General features: G+C 41.5%; 1 long non-coding RNA gene across 1 annotated transcript in view; it reads right to left on the bottom strand.

Moving 5' to 3' along the window:
* LOC144389717 (uncharacterized) overlaps nt 1-15,810 on the bottom strand; it is a 64,994-nt gene that overhangs the window by 26,712 nt on the left and 22,472 nt on the right. Inside the window, exons 3-4 of the long non-coding RNA XR_013453863.1 lie at nt 13,261-13,362; nt 632-768 (exon numbers count right to left, since the gene is read on the bottom strand). This is a non-coding gene — a long non-coding RNA (uncharacterized LOC144389717). The remainder of the gene's footprint in view (nt 1-631; nt 769-13,260; nt 13,363-15,810) is intronic.

Genomic DNA, 15,810 nt, shown 5'->3' with positions numbered 1-15,810 from the left:
CAAAACCGAATAAAGCTTAAAGGTTGAACAGACTTTCAGCACTAACTTAAAACCATCAGTGATTCATCCTCTTCACTTTCACTGTCACACTTGTTTTTTTATGTTTATGAAGATAAAGATCAACATTTCCTGTTTTGGATTGTAAACAACCTACACATGAGCACGAGTGGTTTGGTGGTGCCGTTTTGAACGTTTTGAGAACCGCTGTGGCAGAAATGTCCCTGTCAACTGTACACGGCCCACATGTGGATGCAAAATGAAGGGGAAGTACTAATAGACACGACTGTATGTTGCTATTTCCCTTCTGTCAGTATCTTGCAATAGTTCCATATCTCCCAGTCTCACTGTAGTGTAGTCAGTAGTTGTTTACTTTGCATTTACTACTTATTCCCCATGTCAGAGTCTAGTGGAAAATAAAAAAGAATTGCTCACATTTAATCAAACCATTGTTTATTATCAGGAATTTCTTTCAAACACTGCTAAATAACATATGTATTCATAATTGGTATGCATTTTTTATTCCTTTTTTTATCAGCATCTAATTACATTTTAAACACAGGGAACACAGTAGCTATAATTGAAAAGGTTGGGATATATTGCCTGTAAAAGCCAAATTAGCTTAGTGCCTTACCTTGGCGGTCCAATCCCCCTGAACATTCCCGGCGTAGAAGTCTGGAGCCAGTGAGGATTCCTCCAGTGTTAATTAAACTGTCTGTCTTGGAGAGAATTAAGGTCGTGATCTCCCCGACCTCACCACTCCCACACTTCCTGGGAGCAAAAGAGAGAAGAAAATAGACTTAATGAAGAAATAAAAGGATGAAATGACTTAATGAACTGCCTAATGAGGCCTGCGGCCGTTTAATAAGGGTTTATTAAAGCTCAATTAGAGCCGTAATGCAGCTTGTTTGGAGTCAGTCAGTGTTGACTTGTGGCTGATTGTGTTTTTTATTGTTGCTGCATAAACAAGGAAGTATTCTCGTTCCGCAGGAAAGAGGACAAGTTGAACAGCATGTGTGTGTGCAGGTTTCGTACACCTCGTCTCACAGATCATGTCGGATGTGATACGAGGAGGTTGCTTTATGGACCGTAGCGAATTAGTCAGCTGTTTTTTTATAACCCATTTGATTCAGCTAGCTGACCCCTCATTGATTCAAACACAAAAAAACAATGTTTCCTCTTTAGACACATCAGCGTGACTCAAATGAGTCAGAGGCCCAGCTCCATTGTGCCTAAGGACACATCTAAAGAGAGCGTAAGGTATACAGCACACTTACTCAGACTACTCAGGGATGCCCTCACCCCTCAGGACTGAGTCACCCACCGCACGCTTTGTGTGTTTGTGGCAGAAAATGAGAGGATCGAGATCCCTGTTCACAACTGCTCGGAATGACATTAAGATTAAAATGGCTTCATGCATATGTTGACCCCCACAGGGGCAGCTGATACATGCTGTTAGAGCTAGATTTAAGCAGGATGACATCACATTGCTGTCAGCTGTGTGTAAAAAGTCACCACTTTGCTACAGCTGTGTGCGCAGGTACGAACATGATCGTGTCTCTGGTATTTTAAAGCCTTTGTCATTTGTTTTATGACACATGATCGACCGCAAATACACACGCACTCCCTCTCCCTAAGAAACTGCTGACAGACAAACGCGCTGTGGTCATCATTTCCCACCATGTTGTCACTTTCAGAGTGCTAAACCATAAGAGGAGTTCTACACACTCGGTTCTCTATTCAGTCACTCAGCCGTGTACTCTTGCGAGTAGGATTTAACTTATTTTTCCTGTAGCACGTTTGATTTTAGTTAAACACAGCTGAATGATTCCCTCGATCACTTACGGCAGTTAAATCACTAATTAACTTGCTAGAATTCTCTGTTTAGATCAAGATGGGTGTTTAAACTTGAGCCTTCTGTGTTGTTGTTTTTTCAGACGCTGTCGACATTCTTGTTTCACATTTTTATATCGGTTTATAAAATGTGCTCACTGTGTCTGGAAACTATGTACGGTAATATGGCCCAAGGGCAGACTAAAGTCACCCTCCACAGGCTTACTAATCTGATTTCGGACATTACGGCCCAGATACTCTTTGAACATCAAACAGAAATGTGTGACAGTGTTTCACCAGGAAGGTTCGAACCCTTACAGTCACAGTTCATGGGCCGTGCCTCTGGCAAGTCTACCGCTCCGCTAAGACACTTCAATCCCCTATATTTATTTCCAGACCGTCAAGCAGCTGACAATTTCCTGCATAAGGGCCAACAGCTTCCATTGTTGTCATACATCTCCAGACATATGTCCATTTTATGTGAGTAGACTGGGGATGCCAGTTATTGTTCTGCAGTATGAGGATGATGTCAACTTTCCTACAGGGCTGTTTCTGGAAATCCCTGAGATGTGGACGGCAAAGCATAGCAACACATCACATCATTTACAAAACTACATTCCTGCTCTTCAGCTCAGTCAGTTGTACTCGGGAGCGTTATAGAGGGGGGAAATAGTGACGTCATCTTTCCAATGGGGCCCTAAATCTTGGAGTTATTATCCCTGTGTGCTGATCTCTGGAACATGATGATGATGATGGTGGTTAGAGGACTGGAGATGATGATGATGATGATCATGGTGCTGGTCAGAGCAGCGGTCATGGTGGTGATGACAATGGCGATGTAATCTTCCCTAAAGCCCTCTTTTAACAACATGAGCAGTTCACCACTTCTCTCTTGTGCTGTAGAAAAAAAGCTTTTATGGCTTGAGCCAATTTACCTCTTTCTATAAAAACACCCTTGTTGGGTTGTGCCGGCACAACTATTCCTGATCTCCCCAGTAATGTACATATGTAATGTATTTATTAACATTACTATCATGACTAGACATCTAATCGGTGGGTAAATTAGCTTACTTTGACCTTGCTGTGTTACAGTGTTCACCAGTAGGGATTTTGGACTCAAACTGAGATGAAAATATTTTAACCCGAATGGGCGAATAATTTAGAAAGTTTATAATGTAAGATGGTCCCATGTGATCTACTAGCAATTATAGTATTACAATAATTATTTTCTTCTACATAGCTTACGTTTGTACTGGGTATGTATAAAATGAGCAATATACTTTAATTACAATACATTAACCATTTATGTCTATTTCTACTATTTCTGTCTTTGTATATAATGTGGTATCAGAATGTATATTGTGTTTTTAATCTACTCAAATGTGGTCCTCTTTTCATTTTCACAAGAAGGCCTTGAAGCCGAGCAAGGCAATTATCTCAAGTCATGAGTTCACATAATTAAAGCACCAAAAATTATTAAACTGATCTAATGAAATGAGTGGTGTTTTTATGAAAAGAGTCCAGATGTTCATGAGGTGTTTAAACTGTAAGCTCCAGTCCGTCCTGCATTGCCATTCTCAGCCAAACGTAGGAGACACAGTGTTTAACATCAAGAACAATTAGTTTCCAATGTGAGAGCACAACATATTATCGTGTTGTTGTTTTTTTCCCTTATTTCCACAGATTCCCTACTATTACCAGTTCCACCCCTGTGTGTTGGTGCTAAACTATAAATTATGTCACTTGGCCACTGGGCTTCTTGCTCATTCTGGCTAAACTGGTAACACATGCGGAGAATCTTTAACTGTTCAAACATCTCAACACCAAACAGCTGACGATGCCAAAGCTCTTTGAAAGGGCAAAGAAATCCATTTGCTTTGCTGGGCCACAGTAAAACACATCAACATAGGCCACAGTGCAAACATTGCTTTTATGGTGAAACGGCTGAGAGACAGAACACTGATACTAGAATTAAAATCTAACAAACAGTCTGATTCAGAGAATGGAATTTCCAACTCTCCATTGGTGTAGTTCAGCTTCCAAAAGCCCACCGAGGTTTGTGTTTTAACGGTTTTTGTGGGAATTTAAGTCTTTGTTTGTTTGCACTTGTTTTGTCCGTTTCCAACAATCTTCCCTTTTTCCTTGGTTTCCCAGTTACACCCTTTCGTGTTTAACTATATCTAGTTTTACAGAAGGCATGATGTCATTCCGCCTGCGAGGCTTTCCCACATCCATGGCTCAGCTGATAACACATGTGGTGGAGAGCTGTTGAAACACATGGGTGTAGCAGTTTTTCAACCCCTAACCCACATCAACCTCCCCTGAGAAACCCCCAAGAGAGGAGGGGGGGGGGGATTGGCAAAGAAAACAGGTCCGTTTTACCTCACAGCACCCATCAGCTTTAAAGCTCATCTAGATGTGATTACCTTGGCTGAACGCCGTAACCTCAGCCCATGTTGTTGCAGGCAGGCGACAGCTGCGCCTCACTCAATAAAAAACCTTTCCTTTACCTTACTGACTTATAGAGGGACAACATCCATTTCAATACATTTGCACAAGTGAAGCCGTTGAATTCCACATGCCGTGGTGCCTAAGAGTTGTTTGACACCGGTGTAGGTTGTGGTTGCTCACTTGATCTGCACTGCTGTGCAAACACCGCCCCACCAACGAGCCACTGGAAAGTCAGATGGTTTCACTTACGTAAATCTGAGCTTTGAGTCAGGTAAAATAAAGACGTTTCAACATACATAAAGGGATAACATCTGGCTCACCACTGGTCTTTTGTGGTTCTGCGGCAGGCTAGGAGCCTTTTTGTACTCTGCATCACGCACCGTAGAGCTAAACGCACTATTGTGCAGAGGAAATATAGTTTCATGCAACTTTGCAAAATGACAAGAAACTAAAACAGAGTTTATCTGAAATTAAACAAAATTCCCAAGTGGGTCACCAACAGGATAAGCTCAGCCGATATGGATCCTTGAGAGGAAGTTGAACTTGTTTATGAAGGAAATGACATCATTGGGCATGGATGAGACAATGATCTCATACTGACAAGACACTGAGAGAGAGAGAGAGAGCGACAGAGACAGACAGACAGACAGAGCAGAGTTTGGCTGCAAAAGTCACATGTACGAACGAAAGGCGGCCCAGTGCACAGAGGTTATTTTAAACCCATTAAAGCTTAGTGCTCAATATATTTGTTGAACGGCTGCTAAGCAACATTGGCTGATTTGGATAATGTCTGATTAATGGGTCAGGATCAATAGTTTCTCGATAGGCCAAATTCCCACACACAGAGAAAAGGATTATGAGCATTCCGCTGCAGCAGTTTCCTTGCCTCTTGAGTGCAGTAGAGACTGTAGTTTTAAATCATTAGGGTTTAGGGAGATGGATTGTGACACTATGGAAAAAAGATGAGCTGTGTTTCAACAAACATCCCTGATTGGAAGCATTAATGCCACAGGTGGGCACATCTTTTGGCACAGTGGAATATTTTTCCAAGCCTCAGATCTTTGATGTTACTTGTGGATTGATAATGAGCACAAGCAAAAGGAAGACAAAAATGGATTCCATTCATATTTCAAAATTTGAATAAGACTCGGTAGAGAATTTCAATGAACGTCTAAGCAGATCATTTAAATTTAATTTTAATTATCTCGGACAACCTTGACTCCAAGGGGATTTAGATAAACAAGATTTTCTGGAAAGTAAAAAATGATTAAAAGATAAGCAACCTATTTCTGTTTCTGTATTGTAGATGTCTTTGTTCTTTTAATGTTGGTGTTTCAAGTTTATTCAAATAACACAAGGGACCATTGCAACTTTCCAAAACAACATTGTCTAGCCCTGCATTTGCTAGAAACTGCTCCTCGATGACCTCTAATTGTCGCGGGGATTGGGACAGTGTGAGTGAAAATAAAAACCTTCATGGCAAAAAATGACTGGAGGGGTTTGGTGAGCTGTTGGACCTCCCAAGAGCAGCGCTGGACTAAACCCCCCAAAAAAGATTGCTGCTGGGTTAAGAATCTTTAAGAATATGCCCTGGATTACTGAGCCAAAAAGCCAGAAAATGCCCTGGGACACTAGTGGAAAAAGAATACTGATTCTGGCTAAAGAAGGATACTGGGTTCTTTGAGAGACAGTTGGTCCAGTGTCTTCAGGACAATGACCAAAAGTTACTTTATAGAGCAGATATTTGTTTTTCCTGAGTTGTAGGCTTATACAATTAGAAACAATCACCACTGCTAAAAGAACATTTAAAAAGTGTTAAACGTTTCATTTCCTTCTGTAATATAATATAACAATAACAACAATGTGTTGGTGGTATAGTGGCTCGCATAGGCGGAGCCTAAGCAGTTGACCAGGGTTTATTTCCCAGCCAATGCATTCGTAGGAATGGTTGATGCCCCACTTGACCTTTGCCCTCCATTGACAGGCGGGCGGTCATGTCCTGGGTGCACGCTGTCTCTTGCCTGATGTTAGAAAATTGACTCCAGCCCCCTTGCGACCGTAAGGATAAGCCGTTTAAAAGATGACAGATGAATGACTCATCTTTTAGACATTCAGATGTGTGGTTTAAATCACAATAACAGAAAGATTTAATAAATACACTATGTAAAATACTTGCGATATATGAATTGAAATAAATTAGCATCAAAGCCTGCAGTTGCTCCTGGCTTGGAGCACTGACCACACTTCAGTCACGTATGTTATGTTATGTCACGGCAGGATGTCAATTTAAGGGGCTGCGCCCATAGAATTCAGTGGAGCAGCAGAGCCCAGTTTTCAATATTATATCCCTCGTTCTATAAGCAGAGGCGGAACCCTCAGCTGTAGAACAGCTTAGCAGCTGGTGGAACCGTCTCTTATACTTATGCTTATGTTCAGTGGGCAAATGCATGTTCATGATTGGAAAGTATCAACCATATAGTCCGGTAGACGGCTCCGCCTCTGCTTATACTAACTGGTTATGCAATTGTGTCCTTTTACTTCTGCCTATGTATGTATTTGTATATGCGTTAAAAATAAATACAAATAGTTTCAAGTTTATGACAGTGTCAAAATAATAACTACTAACCCTAATCTTAAAATGACTATAGTCAGTTAATCAAGTTGAACAATTTGAATATGAAATAATATAATGTAGACAGTTTTTATGTATTTTATCACAAAATGTTGACTCTTTCTTTCTTCTTAAAGTTACATACTGCAACATAAATGTTTCAGCAAATAAAGTATATTACAGTGTACTTCTAATGACAACATTCTCAAAGGCCTGTCAAAGAGTTAATTTACACAAACATAATGGTCCCATCTGGCCTAATTAACATACTACATGCTAATGCTAACTTTTAATGGTGTTATTATCTCACCCGCTCATTGTCACTGAATCGTTAATGCAGAATTAGCATATTAGAACAACATATTGTCTCTCACTCGCCCTGGGGCCCAGTGCAAAGTGGTGTCAGATTCCATTTTTTTTCTTAAGATGCAGTTTGAACAGTGAAGGGTTGATTTAAACAATTTGAGAAAAGAAAGATGAATGCAAACGTGTGTGTTCTTGGACAACAATGCAATTTTAAATAATGCCAATATTGTCCAACTTTCTCTTCACAGTAAATTCAGCAAGAAAAAAAGTTATTTATGTAGTAATACATAATACATAACACACATGTATGTGTATGAGTTCATTTACTTGCCTTGGTTTGCTATTAAAAATCATTTAATTAAATTAAAATTGCACCCATTTTTCTTTCCAATGCATTTTTTAACTCTGCAAAAAGGGAATGTTTTGATTGTTCACCTTTCATGGAAAGTATAATAATGAGATTTTATGTCTAAGTCATTGAAATGCATGCAGCACAGACTGCAGTCTAACTGATCCGCCCCAACACACCCACATCCACACACCAACACTGTCCTCTGCAGAATCTGTCGCAATAATAAGTCATATAGGATCTCTTCATGCACGGGAGAGGAAACATAAAATAAAAATGCAAACGCCGGCAACAGCCTTTTAATGTTGCTATAAATCAAGAAGGACCATCAAAGGTAGCTGGAAGATGTAGCGGAATAACTCCCTCTGTTAGCAGCATGACTCGTGGACACACACGGACTGACAGAAAGAGTGAGACACATGTAGATCAAAGAAGAAAGGGATGAAATGTCCATTGTACTTGATGAAAGGAAAGACCGTCGCTCACAATTAAATTATTTCGAGTTACAGTACGTTACCTCAGTTATTTGTACAGTTCCTTCTAGACCGCTTGGCATCGATATGAGCTACGATGTGTGTTTGTGAACTGCATGCAAGTACGTTGGAGAAAATAATAATGTGTTTGCCTATCAAAAGAGACATAGGCTTTATTTTCAGCCAAGAGAAAGAGGTAGAGAGGGAGGTGGGGGGGTGCAGCACATTTTACCTCCATTCACTGGCTGACATGGCCTCTCAAAGAAACCTTTCATTAGACCTTCAGAACAGTCAGCTTACTCCGTCCCATGCCGTCAATTTAGCTGTCATATTACACAGGCTCACTTTCTGCGCTTTCAACTCTGGGATTTTTCATCTCACGATTTTCATACGGGAGGATTGGCAAAAGAGGTGAATGTGCAGAAAAGCCCCAGAAGTCAAATCATGTAATAGATCAGTTAAGTGATTTAAGGTTTGCATGGTTCCCTGCACACACCTGAATTCACCCGATCAGAAAAGAAATATGCTTTAAAAAAGTAACACCTTGAAAGAGAGTATTTCAGCAATCCAAGCAAGAAAAAAAAGTCACTGCCATACTTCACCCTTTAAACATCAAACATAGCTGATCAAACGCAACCTGTTTGCTAATGGTGAAACAACTTAAACCACGTCTGCACCTTGATTTTCCTTCAGCGTGTTCAACGGTGTAAAATAAATCAAACGTTCTAAGAGCTCTTAAAGGTGTTTTTCCAGGTTTTGATTGAGAGCTAACAACTAAATAACCGTGTTTCATTTCAGTTTGGAATAGACAGCTTCTGGATTCGGGTGGAGCTGTGCTCCGTCTTTCTTGGCTGAGTTGAGCCTCGCTACAGATATGTGTGGCTCAGATATGTGATCTCAATGGGTCCTTTCAGGAGGTGATAATTTAGTCTGCCAACACCTCCTCTAAATCATTAACTTTTGGGAAAGTTAACCAGGGTTGCTTTTTTCCTTTCACATAGTTGTGCAGTGAGAGGAATGCTCCACGCTTCCACGGACAACACAGGAAGGGAGAGACGGAGTGGGAAAAATATATACAGGAGAGCGAGAGTGAGACTCTCAAAGCTCTCACCTTAAAATAGAGCACATCAATAACAGTCTGATGTTGATGTAAGACTTGAGAGGATTTGGCGGGTTTCACGTTCCCTCAGAAAAAGTTCAAACTACCCTCCTGTGTCTCTGAAAGGCATTCGAGGCCACCCACAGATCATATATGGGGGCTTTCTATAACTCAACAGCTAAAGAGTGGTGTCAGCAACGTCTCGTCCCATCACGTGGCCTCCTTCTCCTTTGCCAGCTTAAAAACGTTCATAACTTGTGTTGATCTAGTTCATCCAAACCGTATAGGCTGCTTTTAGAGCCAATCACCTGAGACATACGTCAGTGAGAACTTTGCCAAAAGGCAATAAGATTGCACTATTAAATATTGTGAGTTATTTTGTCTTCATTTTAAAATTGAGTAGAGCAGTTAAAGTGGAGGCACCATACATCTGCAGTACAGATATTAAAGCTCCTTACTTAAACAGCTGACACTGACCACGACAGAATGTGTCATTCAAGCATGAAAAAAGTTATTTGCATTATGCAAAACTCAAAGTCAAACATTGGGGTTATATAAAGTAAGTGTTTCAAGTAAAGTTTCAACTCTGCACCTTTTCCATTTTTGTTGCATTCTTATTATTTTTGGGTGAAAGATCCAGCACATCAACTTGCATTCAGGACACAAAAAACGAATCTCAAATATTCATGACCCGTGTAAAGATAATGTGTTTGAACAACAACATTTAGTGACGGGTTGTATTGGGACACCCTTGGCCCGTCGAGACTCGCAGTCGTGCTGTTCTGTAGCTGAGCTTGACCTTTGACCTCAATAAAAACAGAATATGACTAAAGGGATCAATAAAGCGTCATATTACAACTGATGGATCACATGGAACATGAGACTTCTTTAAAAGCCCCACAGACGGTTGATCTTGGTGTGAAAATGTGACTGCAAGTGTGTGAATCCATCCAACGCAGAACTACAGTGTTTACTGCAGAAGGGAAGATGTGTTTGTTATTCACCCTGCAACTTGTAGAGGTTTTACTGTTTTATTGCAAGCGTGAGTAGTCAAGACTTCACATTACAAGTGTTTTTGTGTCTTGTGTTTCTGTTTTGTACGGTGGAATAAACACAATGGGTCAGGAGAGGTCACAGTGTGGCCGCACAACTATACAGACATTCGCCCACAAACAAGAAAACACACATAGAGGGAAACACACACGCACAAACACACAGTTTGGCCACCCAGGATGAGTGAGATAGATGGAAACTGTAACTGTGTTTATACCCTAACTCTGGATTATAGGGTATGAGAGAGAGAGAGAGAGAGAGAGAGAGAGAGAGAGAGAGAGAGAGAGAGAGAGAGAGAGAGAGAGAGAGAGAGAGAGAGAGAGAAGTTTCAGTAGCCCGGCTGTTAATAATTAAAATGCAGCCCTACTCTACTTGCTCTCCTCTCACCCCTCTTATTCTCTCTCTCACTCTCTCTCTCTCTTTCTCCCCCCTCCTCCCCCACACACATCAAGCACCTCTATTATCTTTACCATAACTTCCCTTCCTGATATACACTGGAAATCAATGTTTCACAGCACAAGCTCAGCAGGCTTATCTTGTTAAAACACAAGGTGTGTGTGTCTGTGAGCCTATTTGGTTACATTACGTCAGGTAGAATGAGACGGCGATAAACACACACTAGCACTCACACACATATCTTCCTCTCCAACAATAGTTCAGACAACTTCAAAGGTGTCTTGGGGAAGGAGGGTAAACGGTTCCTTTAATTATTTGTGATTTACTCCGAAAAGCTTGCCCAAGCTCCAAAGTCATGCACATGGGAAAAGGTGACTGACACGCACGCTGAGTGGGGGTCAGAAACCTTACCTCGCCAAATCAATTTTGCCCGCAACAAAAATCTTTTTGAAAAGTTTGAAAGCCACTGTGTGTTAAAGTCAGCTGCAAACCATTTACTGTGGAGGCGGCAGACTAGCTGCCAAGTCTTAAACAGCATGTGTTATTGGCAGAGTTAACACACAGCAGAGAGACTTTAAATGTACAAGGACTGAGGCTCATAAAAGCATTTATTGTGTTAAAAGGGCTGAGCGGATTACTCTCAAAATGAAATATATTACAGATAACAGATCACCTGCTTGATCAGATTATCTCAATAACACAGAACTTGTTTGATGTGTGGAAGATAAAAAAGAGACGCGTTTTCCAAGCTATGGGTTCAGATCCCAAAACCATTCTCCAAACAAATGAATACTTTTTAATGTTGGAACAGAAGCGATCCAGATGTAGAGACGTGATCACAAAACGGACATTATTAGATATTTCTATAGTAACTTTGAATTGTTTACATGTATCAGTTGAGTCAAAAGGCAAGAGTTTAAAGCCTTGAGAGCACAAAGTTAGGACGTACATGGATTTATCCTTCCAAAGCCCTCTTTGAACCACCTGTAAACAGTGACTCTGGGACAGCAGGGAAATGGAACAAACTAAGCTTCAAAACCCCAAGATTTACAACAGCTCAGAGACCAGGCAACGTTTTCAAAATCTCAGCCAATTTGAAATTATGTTTTGGTAAGAAAAAGAAAAAGAAAACAATACACAGCATTTAAAAAAAAAAAAAGTGGCCCGAGTCTTTCATTACAAGGCTCTTTGTTGCCAGGAAAAGAGCAGTGAGGAGGATCAGGGAACAAATCAGAGTAATTGGAATCAAACAAGCAGTTCACAGTGGCATGATACCTGGACACTGTGAATGAACACAAGAGGAACAAAAAATTGAATGGACTGTCAGTGGAAATGGGTCGAAAACTGTTCCCCAGGCAGGACGCACTGCCTTCCCACGGATAAATGGCCTTCGACACAGAACACACAGCAAACATTACGGAGCCACTTATTTTTCAAAATGTGAGCCCAGTGAGGGAAAAGTATTCCCCCAGTAGAAGATGGGGAGTTTGCTTTTATGATACTGGAAGTTAAGGAATACATCTACTTTAACGACTTTATGCAATGGGATGCCCAGAAAAACATCATTTCTGCAAATGGTCTCTATCGCTCACATGTTGTAGTTGTTTTGTTCTGCTGGGCAAATTTACTTTAATTAACAAATGCAAATTACTCACTTGTGTATTTCTGAGCCCACCTTTAATTATTTGTATCTGTCGCGTTACGTTGCCATTGGAGTCAGAGAGAAGAAGAAGCAAGGATTCAGCAAGAGGGGCGGAGGGCCGCATGACAGTAAGGTGTTTGGCATCTTTCCACAACTTCACCCGGACAGACAGATTACTTTGCATGGCGACAGATGGAGTCACGGAAAGAGAGGGCGAGCCGGGCCGAGCGGTCGGGGTCGGCACGGCGCAGCCAACTGTGTCAAACGACTGACCTTCCTGAAACCTCTAAAATCAACCTGGCCGGCTTTCTTGCTTTCTCAACCTCCAGCTGTCTCTTATCTGCCCTCACCCTGTATTCCCCTTTCTGTCCCTCTATCATCTCCTCCCACTCTGCTCCCACTCACCCCATCCATTTATCTGTGTCCAGCCCCCTTCCCCCTCCCCCCTTCCTTCCACTTCTTTCACTCTTGCCTTAAGTCTAACCTTTGCAATGTCAGTTCCCTGCTTTTTTCATTACCATTACACAATAGACCCTGTACCCATTGCACTCTTTGTCAGACACAACAGTAATGATTACAATCTCAATCTCCTCGATGCCCCTCTGCAGGAAATACTCAATTTCATTTATAACCTTTAATTTCTCTCCCAATTGGCGTAACGTTTCATTTGTTCCAAAACAAAAGGGCCGTTACATTCACAGTGGCCTGACAAGGATTGAAAATGGGCCTTATCTTTGCAAAACTGGAAACGCTTCAATTCGCCCTATTCCCTCATAGCATACCAAGTGATTGTAATTATGATTAAAAGACATTTTTGATAAGCAGGTAATTCACCATCATGTAAAGAGAAAATACTTGTGATAGACAACTGGTAGATTTAGGTTTCTTTTGGGTTAGGTTTGATGTCGGGGAGGTTCATTTAACTTGCTAATTTCCCAGATCCACCTTGAAATCACTTCTTACTGTCCCTATTCCTGACTTCATTCTTAACGTATTAACTTCGTATTTAACATTGAGAGCATTAATAGATAAGAAATAGTGGATCAATACCTGAGCAGAGAATGAGTCGCTCCCCCTCCGTGTGTGTTGTAGTCCGGTTTCTTCTCTGTTGACACAGCCGGGCTGGCTAGCCATGCTGGCTCGCCTCAGTGCCTGCCAACGGAAATGTAAAATAAAATGTAAAACTCTGAGGTAATGGAGTTCACTAAGCTTTTATGTGATCCCATTTGTTTTTTGGTACCATAGATAAATGTCAAAAAGACTGGATCTAACAAAGGTGTCCAGCATGGTGTGTTTTAGGGCGTACTTTCTCAGTAAGTGCGAGCAAATTAATCATTATAACTGTCTGCGACGCCTCTCGCGACGCCAGGCCAAAACGGATCCTCTTTCTGCGCCCCCCCCTTATCTCTACTACGGCTAACCTTATCTCATAAATGGGCCCCATACAGACTCACCGATGATCATACACATCCGTGACCAACACAAGGCACACGTATCAAACACGTTAATGGCGCTGGACTTCACTGGATCTTTTTCCATTTGCGGTGGAAGACATAACGCGGAGAGGAAAAAAGAGGAGGAGAGGGACCCTTTTTCGCCGATTAAATGAGAGGCTCTTGTTGCAGCGATCAGTCAAAGCAAAGGTTCATTGGTGGGTCAGGCGACCGGGGGATTTTCTCACTGTGTTCCCTCTCAAATTACACGGTGAAAGAGAGGAACACAAGGAGAGGAAAGGGGGTGTGGGGGGGGGGGACGCTAAACAGCTGAGGCACAGAGGGAAATATTCACATATTCTGAGAGACAGATAGAGATTCTGGTTTAAAAAAAGTTCTATATTCACAAAACTTAGTGTGCATCTTTGGTTGCGAAAGTACTCCCTCCCCCCTTAAGATAATTAGAAAACAGTAATAAATGGAGCATGGCATTGTGAAAGACGAATTGGCTGTAATGATTCCAGCCCAGAGATCATAGAGGAAGAAGTTCAGTGAGCCTGAGAGGCAGACCAGAGGCAGAGATACCAGGATGATGGGAGGTCAGCGTGGTGCTATCAACATCAAGGCAATATCCGTAGCTGTACAATCCTCCCTCTCTTTCGCCCTGGCATCTGTCTCCCTGCCCGTGGCTCTATCCTTCCCCGCTCTCATCCCGTTACTCTCTATTGCCGCAACCTCTTTACCGGATTCTCTTTCTCTCTCTTTCCCACAACTCCTGTTTCAAACGCACACGCAAGCTCCACAGCCAGTTCAATCACCGGGTGAAAATGACCGCAGGCACTGAGAGAGAAGGGAGAGGCATTGTGCAGTGTGTGTGTCTGTGTGTGTGTGTGTGTGTGAGGGGGGGGGGGGGGGGGTATGAGACAGCGAAAGAGAGGTGGGGGTGGCGTGTATGACAGACAGAGGACAGCAAATGGGAAAAGGAGACAGGCGGTGAGGGGGACGCTTTCATCCAATGAAAGTTGGGGTTAAAAAGTCGAAGGCATCATAAGTGTCAAAGGCGGAATACAGGAGCCATTCTTTCATCTGTGTTCTATTTTTTAGAGTACAAGGCTACAGTGTTCGGTGAATTATGGCTCATTGGTGTACAGTAAAGATGTTTCACCTGTATGCATCGAAAAATAGAAGACAGGCGGAAAAGCACATTTCTAATGCCTCTCAAATAAATCTGAATATGTAAAATCCTTTTAATATCCATTCATGCAATTGTTGGACTTCAGATGGATTGTTCCTGTTCATGCGCTTCATTTTGGCAAGACTGAGCCACCATTTCAACAACTCTATAAACCACAATGGAAATTTAGAAGGCAATAAAACAGCTTGTTGACTGTAGTTTTGACAGACCTGCTGGTTTAAAATGTCCAAACACACGCAACCACATTGGACATGATTTTAATATGAACATGCAACTTACCACTCGCAAGTTGCTTAGCAACGGATACTTTTTTAGCAACAGTTGAAGGACTTTGCAAAGAGGAAAAGCGACATTTGAATCTTATTTATTAAAAGGAAAATGTCTTGCACAGTTTTTCCCTTTGTTATTGTACCAATATATTACCAGAGTTTCATGCGAGCAATGAGCCGCGCAAGGTTTTTTACATTTCCTTTAGTGCAGCTGAGAGCAAACCAATAAAATATTTATTATTCAATTTACCATACAGAGAATAAGTGACAAGTGTTTTGTTTAAATGTGAAAGACTTGGTGCTAAAGCTCAAAATAGGATAAAACAGTAAAAGACATGAAACCACAGCATTAAAACGTCATTGCACAGAGACAACAGTGGAACCCGTTTCCAATTCTGCCTTACCTCTCACCATATAAAATCTGACAAAACTGAACTGCCATAAAAAAAAAAAAATCCGAAGGGAAATAAAAGATAAGCATGTCGGAGCGCCATGAACGTGAATACATTTCTCTGCACTGTTACTCAGGGAAAATAAGTCAGCGTGGAGAGGTGGCACATTTAGGGGTTATAAGCAACTCGCATGGAGATCACAGCGATTAAAAAGACAAAAACCCAAACAGCAGAGGGTAGAAATCTCAGAGCACAACTAGGTAAAAGAAGAGAAGGAGAGAAAAACAGGAAGGAGATGAATGAATCATCAT

Source organism: Gasterosteus aculeatus, chromosome 20 (assembly GCF_964276395.1).
Source record: "Gasterosteus aculeatus chromosome 20, fGasAcu3.hap1.1, whole genome shotgun sequence".
NCBI classification, from domain to species: Eukaryota; Metazoa; Chordata; class Actinopteri; order Perciformes; family Gasterosteidae; genus Gasterosteus; species Gasterosteus aculeatus.
Note: the sequence above shows the minus strand (reverse complement) of the source record. Positions and strands in the feature narration are given on the sequence as shown.